The sequence below is a fragment of the Myotis nattereri genome, assembly GCF_964212035.1.
Source record: "Myotis nattereri genome assembly, chromosome: 12".
Taxonomy (NCBI): domain Eukaryota; kingdom Metazoa; phylum Chordata; class Mammalia; order Chiroptera; family Vespertilionidae; genus Myotis; species Myotis nattereri.
Genome location: NC_138087.1, coordinates 71,339,861 through 71,352,048, shown reverse-complemented (window position 1 = coordinate 71,352,048; position 12,188 = coordinate 71,339,861). Strand labels below are relative to the sequence as shown.

The window sequence follows — 12,188 nt, the reverse complement described above, 5'->3', positions numbered from 1 at the left end:
TATTTGAGCAGTCTCCAAAGCAAGTGAGAAATTTAAAATGTTAACACTGGAGAAAAGGTAAATAAAATCTGGGCTATAAAACACTAAACAGACACTAAAATGTTTGCAATACTATAAGGGAAGACTTGGCTTTCACAATGCAATAAAAGAGGTAGGAATTTTTTAAAAAATATGTTCTCCATTATATAAAGAATATTCACTGTCTGGGAAGGAAATAGGACAGATATTCTGATCATCTTATACTGGTAGAGCTCGGGGTGATGTGTTCCTGTTTCTGCACTCCCATTCTATAATAAACGTGCAATGTCCTTTTCCATCACGAAATTTAATTCTACTAAACATAATTGAAAATGTTTTTCTCATTATAAAAACTAAAATGTTTGTTACAGAAAATTTAAGAAAAAAGATGGAAATAGAAATCTGCCAGACTTAACACACACACACACACACACACACACAAAAACAACTTATGATAATATGATAGCATGTTGGTATATATGCTTACATTCATTGTTGTTTGGATACATAAACAGCACACACACACACACACACACACAAACACGAGATCCATGATAGATGAGACACTGTGAGGTCTATGCATCCTGTCACTCTACTTCTGACCACTGGGCTGTTTGTTTTTGGCATGGTTTTCCTAGGTGACCCTATTCTTTGAATTGCAGATGATTGGACTTTAAGACATTACAGGAGGTCCTCTAGCCAGAGTTAGTGGGGCTCCATCCAAGAACAACCTATGGTTTGGATTGGGGTTATTTTGGGGCCAGAAGGGACCCCATTTGAGGATGGAATATTTAAGCTTATAATAGAATTCACTGAGGACTATCCAAATAAACCACCTACGGTTAGATCTGTCTCTGAGATGTTTCATCCGCATGTCTGTACAGATGGTAGTATATGTCTGGGCATACTTCAGAACCGCTGGAGTCCATCTTAGGATGCAGCTCCCATTTCTACATCCTTACTGTGTCTACTGGATGAGCCCAATCCCAATAGTCCAGCAAGTAGCCAGGCCTCCCAGCTATACCAGAACAAGCGGGAATATGGAAGCCATGTTTCTGCGAAGGTAGAACAGAGCTGGTGTGATTGTTGACTTGGGTGCGCAAAAGAAGAGGCAAGGCATAGGAAAAACATATATTGATGTGCTTGTCACCCTCCTATTCCTCAGTGTCATTAAAAGCAAAGTACTGTGCTATTTCCACCTTCCCTTGCTGAGCTTTTCCTACCCTTTCTACCTTCTCCTTGAACATCAAATAAAAAACAAAAACAACCCTCTACAAGATCAAATGTACTGTACCTGGGTTACAAGCAAAATTTACTAATACTTAATTCATTTTCTGTCTCACCTCATTTCCAGCTTTGGGGCAGTATGCTGTTACCGTACTTTACACAAAGCTGTTAAAATGAGTTGTTTTACAAGTGGTGCTTCTGCATAGCTTGAATGACTAGGATACTATTTTTAACAAAATGATTTCAATACTTTAAGGAAAGACTTGGCTGATGTGTTTCCTCCATGAGCCAAACCAGCTAGGGCAACGTTTAGTGGCTTATAAGATCTCTAAGATCCGCTGTCTATAAAGGGACCTAATAAGTCCTATCACTTTAAGTTAATACGTTGTTTTAAATTCAGATCAATTCAAGTTAGTATGTTTATTATTTTGGGCTAAAGGTCATTGAAAGCAATACAAATTCATTGTCAACTTTAAGAATAATTTAGAAAAGTATGAACCAAGCCAAGTTATAGATTCAAGAGAAAAAAAAAAAAGGTAACATTTTGAAGCTCTTAAAGACCTTCATCAGTGCCATTCATCAAACTGTCGTTTTAAGAACATTGTTTTTGAAATAACCTTCGTGTTCATATTTTAAATGTCCAAAAAGGGCCATACAGTATATGTGTTAGCCAGCGGTTCTCAACCTGTGGGTCGTGACCCCTTTGAGGGTCGAACGACCCTTTCACAGGGGTCGCCTAAGACCATCGGAAAACACATATATAATTACATATTGTTTTTGTGATTAATCACTATGCTTTAATTATGTTCAATTTGTAACAATGAAATTGGGGGTCACCACAACATGGGGAACTGTATTAAAGGGTCGTGGCACTAGGAAGGTTGAGAACCACTGTGTTAGACAGTAATATTGCCTTTTTGAAACTAATTTAGATGGACTATTAGCTCAACTAAATATGCATTCTAAGGACCATCCCATACTTTTTTTTTCGGTGCATAGAAAACATTTTAAGAAAATGAAGGGAGTTCTTCATATTCATAGGTTTCGGGATTATAGCATAAAAGAAGACTGACACACTCTTCAGTTGATTATGGCATAGTTTTGAAACAGATTGTCATAAAGGAAAAGGAAGCTTAAGGGGACATAGGAGTGTTACTATTTCTTGGAGATCCTGAAGTGGAACTGTTGGGTCATATGGTAGTTCTATTTCTCATTTTTTGAGGAGCCTCCATACTGTTTCCCACAGCAGCTGCACCATTTTACATTCACACCAACAAGGTACAAGAGTTCTGATTTCTCCACTTGTTGTCTTGTGTTCCTTTGGTAATCTCCATTCCAACATGTGTGTGTTGATATCTCATTGTGACTTTGATTCACAATAGCCAAGATATTGAAACCACCGAAATGTCCATCACCAGATAAATGGATAAAGAAAATGTGGAATATACATACAATGAGACATTATGTAATGACAAAGGAATTCTGCCATGTGACAACATGGATGAACCTTGAGGACATTATGATAAGGGAAAGCAGCCAGTCACAGAAGAACAAATAGCGCATAATTCCACTTATATGCAGTGTCCAAAATAGTCAAACTCATAGACACAGAGAGTGGAACGGTGGTTTCCAGGGGCTGGAGGAAGGGAAAAGGGGACGTTACAGATAAATAGGCCTGAAGTTTCAGTTTTGCAAGATGAATAAGGTCCAGAGATCTGCTGTACAATAAGGAGTTACAGTTAACAACACTGTATTGTGCACTTAAAAGTCTTGCTAAGAGGGCAGAGCTCATGATAATTCTTCTTACCACAATAAAATAAGATTTTTTTAAAAAACAAAGAAGCTGGAAATTGCATGAAAAACAGAAGCTGAACAAGGTAGACTAGCATACACTATGACACATCCTATGCTGCTGAGCTGAACCAGCAATCCCTTTCTGACCCTGTTCCCTTAAGACGAAAGTCTTTGCCTTCTTCGTCCCCCTTTCCAGTGGCCTCTCTTGAAAAGTTACCCTCATCCACAGATGGTCAACATTATGATGGAATTTTGTTTTTCTCGCATGTGAATTTGGAGCTGATAGAAGCTTCCCGGCTCCTTGGTGGGACCCGCTGACAAACCCGCTGGCCCCAGAACCATCTGTGACTGTGAGAGGACGCTTCTGAGGCTCCTGTTGGCACCTTCCGCTGACCCACGCCCGGGTCTCGGTGCACAAGCACCGAAGAGGACCTGGAGGGCAGACTTTGTCACTGCCACCCACAAGGCAGCGTGACCTGGAGGGCATGACTGACCCCTTCCCTGTGGTTTCCCCCATTAGAACGCGACAGAGAGAACAGGGAATGGGTTAGCAACACCAAATTCCCTGCAGAAGAACTTGGGAAGAAGCTGCCAACAAGGACCTGTTTGTAAAATAAGGGGTTGCACTCAAAACTCTCCAGGGGCACTTCATGGCTGACGCCAGAGTCCTCTGTGATGAATCAATCCTGCAATTTTCCCCGAGGCAGACATTCTGAGGAACATGCACTATCTGGGGAGGAGTTACCTGCATGAACATAGAGTGTCCCTAGATAGTGGGGGGAGGACAAGGGAGGCAACCAGAGGCTCTCCATGTCTCAACAACCAACTCGCCTATGACAGTAGCCCTTTCCCACACACACGCACACAAAATGAGTATCATCGAAAACTGTCATTGATCATTGACAAAGGATACGGGTATCTTAGACATGACGGTGGCAGGTCTTTCCCTGAAACGGCCCATCTGTTATTTTTTCCATATTTATGGGTGATTTGCTGTATTGACACATCCCAGAAAGAAAGGAAAGGATAACTCAGGCTCGTCTATTTACGTAGATTTCATGTACTTTTGATACAAAGTCTACCACATTTCTGATAGTTACACATTTTTTGGTCATGGGTTGCTTAGGTGATTATTTTTTAGGAGTAACAGAAATTTGCACTGGAACATTGTAAGAGCATACAGACCTCTTAAACTTTAAAAAAAAAAAAAGTTATGGCCCTAACCGGTTTGGCTCAGTGGATAGAGCGTCGCTCTGCGGACTCAGGGGTCCCAGGTTCAATTCCGGTCAAGGGCATGTACCTTGGTTGCGGGCACATCCCCAGTAAGAGGTGTGCAGGAGGCAGTTGATCGATGTTTCTCTCTCATCGGTGTTTCTAACTCTCTATCCCTCTCCCTTCCTCTCTGTAAAAATCAATAAAATATATTTTTTAAAAAAGTTATGCATTTTCTTTTTTAGCGAAAGGAAGGGAGAGGGAGAGCGAGAGGGAAAAGGAGGGAGGGGGAGAGGGGAAGGGGAGGGAGAAGAGAAAGAGAAAAACATTGATCGGTTGCTTCCTGCATTATCCTCCAACTGGGGATGAAGCCCACAACCTGGGCATGTGCCCAGACTAGGAATTGAACAGGTGACTTTTTGGTGCACAGGACAACAGTCAACCAACTGAGCCACTCCGACCAGGGGAGACCTCTTATACTTCCGATCCTGAAGGTCACACTTTGGATTAGGTACTGAGGGCCAGGCCTCTAGACTAGAGCACAGGCACAAATACAACAGCAATTTTCCAGTCCCCGAATCAGTGGGAAATATGGCAAAGAAGATGAAGCCGAGAGACATTTTTTGCGGCTGTCTTAAGGACATAAAAAGTCATGAGGCATAAAAATGCCTCAGAGGGCTTCCCCCATCTCTCTTTCCAGTGCAGAAACACCCTCCCTCGCTTGTTTTGGAATCTAAACCAGAAGGCCCTCGATAGGAATGTCAGTGCCCATCTCCCAGCTCCCTGGATGCCTGAGCAAACACGGATGGGCTCCGCTCCCCTGCAGCCTCTGGGACAGCCGTGTTCTTGGGCTGTCCCAGCAGCTGCTGGCCCAGATGTACCAACTCGCAGCCAGGGACGCCAGACCTGGCACAGGGGGCCGCCTGCCGGGTGCCATGGGCTGTCCTCAAGAAAACCGAGAGTTTGGGAGGGCCTAGAGTTTCGACCCCCAGCATGGCTAGATGCCAGTGAACTTCTGCAACTTTCACACATGTGCCTGTGGAAGCGCCCAAAGATTTATGTAGAAAGCATTACTACCCAAATCGGAGAATGAACTGCCAGTTGGAGTCTTCACATACACGCCACCATGCTATACTCTGCACCTAATTTGGGATATCCCAACCCCTTCTCATTCCCTCAAGCCAGTCATTTTTCAAACATGTCAAAGCAGTAGAACCCACCTTTCCAAAACACCTCACCTACGCATCCTATATGAGAACAGATGGCAGTGGGGACATCCGTTTGCACCCAACACTCTCCCCATACCCTCACCAGCTGTTCCACGGCACAGCTCGCTGTCCCCTGAAGTCTAGCCCAGGTCCTTAGGCTCCAAGGAACATATCTGAAACCATGGTTTACAGATTTTTATAAAGAATTTGTGTCTTTCTTAAAATCCAATTTCAAAATTAGCAATTTGTAGCGGGGAAAGAATGTTAAACAAATGCACATGCTGTTGGTGTCAGAATGCATTTAGCAAACATTCTCCGAATCCAGGGTGCAGGCCAGGCACTGTGCTGGGCAGTGGGGATGAAGAGATAAATAGGATGCAACTCTATCACCAAATAGACCTGGTTACTGAGTAGCCTTAGGACAGCCACTTGCATTGCTCTGTGGAGTGAGATGTGCTAACACCATGAGAGCTCATGACAGCTCTCACCTGGAACCTCTTCATTTTCCACTAAACAGAGCTGAGTTCCAGACCGGGACATCACACTCAACTCCTGGTCTCCTGGCATCCAGCTGAGTAGGGTTTCAGACTCCAGGACTGCAGGGAATGGGAGAAGTCACGAGCACATTCTGATGAGAATGACATGGAACAGCAGGGGTGGGGCTGATGCCTGAGTCCTCTGACCCAAAGTGCTGGAGATACTGAGTCTCAGATGCCGGTGTGCAAGGACTCCAGGGGTCGGGCGCCAAGAGACCAGCAGAAGTGTCACCATTAAACATCTCAGTCTGGTAGACACTGAGTTCCTGCGCAACATGCCCTTCTGCTTTCCAGACGCTTTGCAATTTGCAAAGGATTTTCGCTGATGGCATCATATTTGATCCTCCTAGGTGTGTAGGAGGGACGCTTTCCCCGTTTCAGAGATGGGGAACCTGAGTCTCAGAGATGTGAGCTGACGTGCCCAGCGTCAGACAAGTGACAAGTAGCAGAGCCTGAGCATCTCGACAAGTCAGGAGTCCTGAGCTCTACGCTCTGTTCTAGTGGAGTGATATATTGAATCAGAGACAGGCTTGGGCCTGAGCTTTGGCTTGGGAGTGTAAAGATGGAGTCACTTTGAGGGAATTAAAGAACGGGAGTTGACATTTGTTGAGTATATATGCATCATATTAAGACGAAGCACAGTTACTGCCTTTGGAACCCTAGGGTACAATGGGGAAGCCAGGCTCATCAAGAGGAAAATAATATTTCATGTGTTGAGTCCTAGTCCAGAGATACATATAGGCACGTGTTATTTATTTGCAGCAGCCAGGTGATAGATGTGTTGTATTCCCAACTTTCTGATGAGAAAATTGAGGTTCAGAGAGGCTAAGTCACCAGCCTCTGGTCCTTGCAACCAGTATGTGGGGGGACCAGTCACTCCAGTGACTGTGACACAGAAGTCCTTGTTCTCTGGACTTCACCCAGCTGCCCTTCGCTTCATTGGGATCATCGGCAGCCACGCTGGCTGGAGAGGGCAGGAACAATGTTATTTCATTGAGGTTTTATTTATGTGGTGCCATGATATGTATCTGGAAGCTTTCATCTGAGAGATGTGGAGTGTTTTATAAACAGGTTCTTATTCTTGCCTTTCTCCCCCTTCCACTCCTCCACCTGAGTCCTTGGGAACCAAAGAGGTTGCCAGAGATGGCCAAGGTCACAAGTGTGGACAGGTGTATGTGCAATGGTGGTTCCCCGTATGCAGACACAGCTGTGTTTGGTGATAGGAGCAGTAATCTCTCACCTTGCATAGCTCTCTGTTGTTTCCTAACCTCTTTCATGTCCAACTTCATTTATTGGATCCTCACACCAGTCATGTGAAATCGGCAGAACAAGCATCAGCTTACACAGGACAAAACTGAGGCCCAGAGAGGTCAGTTAAAGCCTGAAGCACTCGGCCTGCCATTCGAGGAGGGGAGATTTGAACTCATGTCTGTGGATCCGTACGAAAGCGATATTGCACAGTGGCTGAGAGGCTGGGCTTTGGATTGGGCAAACCCTGCTCTTGAGTTCTGCATCTGCCATGCACCTTCAGGGCTGTATGCCTGAGACAGTTTCTTCGACCCTGTTCCTTCCTCTGTGAAGTGGGCCATCTAATCACCCCTGCCCCAGTGAGCAGTGAAGAACCCACATGAGAACTACACACAAAATATAAAGAATGCATCACAACGCCTGCCGTGTAGGGAGCGCTCAATAGACAGCAGCTATAACAAGGTCCCAACCGAGATCTCTGCCACTATACCTATCATCTGGGAGGAAGGAGGGAGGCTTGCATACCCCCGAGAGGGCCTGCTAGGAGGCAGGTCAAGGAATAAGGTTTACCTACAGCTGAGGTGCCAGGCCCCATGCCCCCCTCAGGCCTCGGCTCCTGGGAGGAGGAGTGCATTCTCGGGCAGCCCATTGGCAGCAGCTGTTGTCACGTCCTCCCTGGCTTCCCCTCCCAAGTGGCCCTGCCCACCTGTCTCCATCCTCCCCCGCTGGCAGCCCCACTTTGCCTGGAGAAGAGCAAACCTGCGTCCTCAGGTGCTCTCCTCCTACTCCCCACCTTGGGACTCCGCCAAGGAAAACCAAAGCACTCTGTTTGTTTTCTAAGCCGGGGCCAGAAGCCATTCCCGTAAGGCCCGCCTGGCTTAATGGGGCTGTGTCTGGGTGCTGCCCCGAAGCCAGGCTCCGGCAGAGTCCGGCCACCCTCCCACCCGGCCCCACTGCCCCTGCCCGTGGTGACATTTGCTTAGTGGCAGCATCTTGGTTCTGGCTCTGTCTGCATGAGCTCACCCTGTGACCCTGGACATGTCCCCTTCCCCACCCAGGGCCTCAGTTCCTCCACCTTTACCAAAAGTCAGCTTCTTCCTTTTCTTTTCTTCTTATATTATTACTATTATTATTATTATTATTATTATTATTTTATGTTTATTTTTTTTACTAAGGCAGCCTCTTCTAAATCAGTTATCCACCTGGGCTGCACAGAAGAGTCACTCGGGAATTCTGTCAAAATGAATGCCTGAGCCCCACGACCAGACAATCTCCTCTGATGGGTGTGACACGGGGTCCGGGCAACAGCAGTTTTCAGAAGCTCAAAGGTGACTCTAGCTGGCAGCCCGGGTCCGCAGGTGCCCTCCTCCTACTCTCCCACCTCGGCCCCAAACGAATCCTGAGAGCCCCGTGGACTCTGCCATGTAATGACTCTACGAAAGAGGTCAAGGAGCAGAAGCAGAGAATTCTAGAAGGAGACATCCCGAGGGCTGTTTGTTTCAAACCACCATCTAATCAAACTGCCTCCCTGGACAAACAGGCAAACGGAGGCCCAGAGAGAAGCGGGGAGTTTTAACGCCCTCCAGTGAGTCACGGGGAGCCTGGTCAACCCTGCTCCCCCGAGTCCCATTACAAACAACAAAACGTGGGCAATAAAAGGACACAAAGGAGGGAGAGGGAGAAGCTGAAAGTAAAGAAAGAAGGAAAGGCAGATGAGGGCAAATTATACACAGGAAGGAGAGAAAGAAGTAAAAGGAAAACAAAGAAAGCTAAGGGGAGGGAAGAGGGGGCGTGGAGGAAAAGAAGTAGAGGGAGGAAAGCCAGGGCAGGGGCGGGTGCCACTCGGACAGCCCCCTCGCGCCAGGGCAGCTCTGAGCCACTCTTGGCTGCAGGGTGATTACTTGGTGAAGGTGACCTGGGCAGGAACTCCCATCCCCGCTGGGGCCCCAGGCCGGCTGCAGCCTGCGTGGGGCGGGCTGAGGTACAGCTGCTGCCTCCTCACCCAGCTTCCAGCCTCTTGCCTGACTGGGCAATAGGCAGGATGGATGCTCTTTGGCAAGGTGATCCCACCACCTTTAGGAGGGATTCCTGTGACGGGCAGGGAACATACGGGCAGGGGACCCTGTGCTCCCGCCATGCTACCAGCTGGGCGACTCCGAAACAGGCCTGTTTCTCGCCTCCAGGCCCCTGTTTGGTGCACACCTCCGCTGGGTGCCCTTCCCACACCCCCCCCTACTCAGCATGGCATTCGGGCCACATCTGCTCCTGTGACAGGTCCTCGCTCTCCATTCCCCTCCATGCTTTTCCAACCACATGCAAGACCATATGTGAGTGGAAGGCTCCCACCTCCACTCCTTTGCTTATGATGTGTCCACCATCCTGTCCTGCTGAGCCCACAGGCGTCCTTCCAAACCCCACTTAAAATCTCAAAGGGGTATTCCTGTTTGAATCCCACTCCTTCCACATGCCCCCCCACCCCACCCCCCGCCATCAGAATGATTCTTTCCACCTTCTAGGATTCCACGTCAAGTGTCCTGACCCGCCTCAGCCACCCTTGGCGCCCTGTGCTTCTGTATCAGACCCCCCCCCCCCCCACACACACACACACACCACACCAGACAACCCCCACACAACTCTGGGGTGACCAGATTGACATCTCTATAAAGTCTCTGGGCTGGAGCTGTGCACTCTGGACAGACCTGAGTGTCAATCAAGGCCCCATGAAGAGGACTAACGGCATTCCTATAGCTGCAGCCTTGCAGGGTTCATCTTCGCGTTCTCTTCCTGATCTCCTGGGTGGGGAAACTGAGGCTGGCAGCTCTGAAGTAATTTCACACTCAAGATCTCTCTGCCTCCTCCTAACAGCCCTGTGAGATAGAATTTCTTGGCCCTAAAATGAGGGAAAGACCCTATCTGATGTAGGCGCACTTGGGCCCGGCCAGGGTAGATTAGAACTGGGACCCTCCTGACTCTAGGTGCCTGTTCTAGTTCTGGGGCTCTGCCTTCAGGATGAGAAGTGGGCATGTCTCCATCACGCATAGATGTCAGGTTTGGGGTGCAAGGGGACCCAACGGTGGGCCTCAGGGAGGGGGGACACACTCAGGGAGACCCTGCCTACTCTGCCTTTCACAGGAAGCCAGGTGTGGAGTGAGGGCTGAACGGGCACACCAAGTGCCTGCAGAACCCTTTGGGGAAACGTCATTTGGTTTCATCATCCCAAGGAGAGTCTCAATCACGGTGACTCTCAAAGGTGAGCAGACATGGAATCACTTGGGGAGTGTGTAAAAAGTAATGATTCCCAGAAATTCTGACTCAGCAGCTTTGAGGTCAACCCAGTAGTCTGCATTATTAAAATGCACACCCTGGCCCTAGCTGGTTTGGCTCAATGGATAGAGCATCGACCTGCGGACTGAAGGGTCCCAGGTTCAATTCCAGCCAAGGGCACATGCCTGGGTTGCAGGCTTGATCCCCAGTAAGGAGCGTGCAGGAGGCAGCCAATCAATGATTCTCTCTCATCATTGATGTTTCTATCTCTCTCTCCCTCTCCCTTCTTCTCTAAAATCAATAAAATATATATTTTTTAAATATGCACACCCTGGCAATTGTGATGCAAATAGACCACAGAGGGTGCTTTAGCCCATTCCCTTATCTACTTGTAAGCCATCTCTCTCTCCTCCTAGCCTGGTCCGCCCTTCCTCAGAATTACCTTCACTGGGAACACTGAGCGAATCAGTGTCTATATCCCTTCCCTGCCTCTGCCCTCACCCTTCATGGCCTCCTGCCCTGTCTACCCTGGACCCCTGACTGGAGGAGAGTGCCCGGGAGGACAGCCCACCCTTCCTCCTCCAGGAGAGAGCTCCTCCTAGGGGCTCAGGTCCTGGAAGCCGCCCCCTGGAATCTTTTGGGACTTAGTTCTATCTTTTCTGTATCTCCTTCCCTCCAGAATTCCTTCTTCCCCTCCGTTAGTTTCCATTTGGGAAACGGGCCCCAATAACCACAGTCAGTGTCCTGGCTCAACCCTCAGAGTCCATATCCACTCTGCCAGTCCAGTCTTCTCCAGCAACCTCCCACCACACACAAACCACACACACCACACATAAACCACACACATATACACGCACAACATACACAAACCACACACATCCATAACACACACACCACACACAAACCACACACACACCATACACAAACCACACACATCCATACCACACACACACCACACATACATCACACACAAACCACACACATATACACGCACACCATACACAAACCACACACATCCATAACACACACATACCACACACACACCACACACATACACACACCACACACAAACCACACACATACTTACCACACACACACCATACACAAACCACACACATCCATACCACACACACACTACACATAAGCCACACACATACACACACCACACATATACACACACACCATACATACACACACCTCACACATGCCATACACAAACCACACACCCCCACATTTCCCATACACCCCATACACAAACACACACACCACACACATACACACACACACAACATACATCCCCATACACCCCACACACACAAACACATACCACACATAAACCCCATACACTTCACACACACACCCCACAGAACACATACATATACCCACAACAGAGACACATACACATAACACACAGAGACTTACACAGCACGTACACACCCCCTCATCCTCTCCACTGTCCCATAGATACTACCTCCCAGCATCACTCTGTCCTCATTGCCATCACTCTAGTTTAGACCTCCTTTCTGCCTGGAGCACTGTAGTTCCATGAGACTGGAGAGCAGAGAATGAGGGGTAGGACATCAGGTGGAGGATCAGAGCTAGGAAGAACTGTGCAGAATGAGGGGAGTCAAAGTGATGTCTAGCCAAGTTTGTAGCTCTATCCATAATGATAAGGCCAACA

At 47.8% G+C, this 12,188-nt stretch overlaps 1 protein-coding gene and 1 pseudogene across 3 annotated transcripts in view; one reads left to right on the top strand and one right to left on the bottom strand.

The window, feature by feature from the left end:
* ASTN2 (astrotactin 2) overlaps positions 1-12,188 on the bottom strand; it is a gene marked incomplete at its 5' end in the record, with an annotated part of 643,478 nt that overhangs the window by 74,801 nt on the left and 556,489 nt on the right. The gene's annotated exons all lie outside the window — the stretch shown is intronic.
* Positions 694-1,108, top strand: LOC308528568 (ubiquitin-conjugating enzyme E2 A-like; annotated as a pseudogene). Its single transcript has one exon. The product of its transcript is annotated as a ubiquitin-conjugating enzyme E2 A-like (transcript).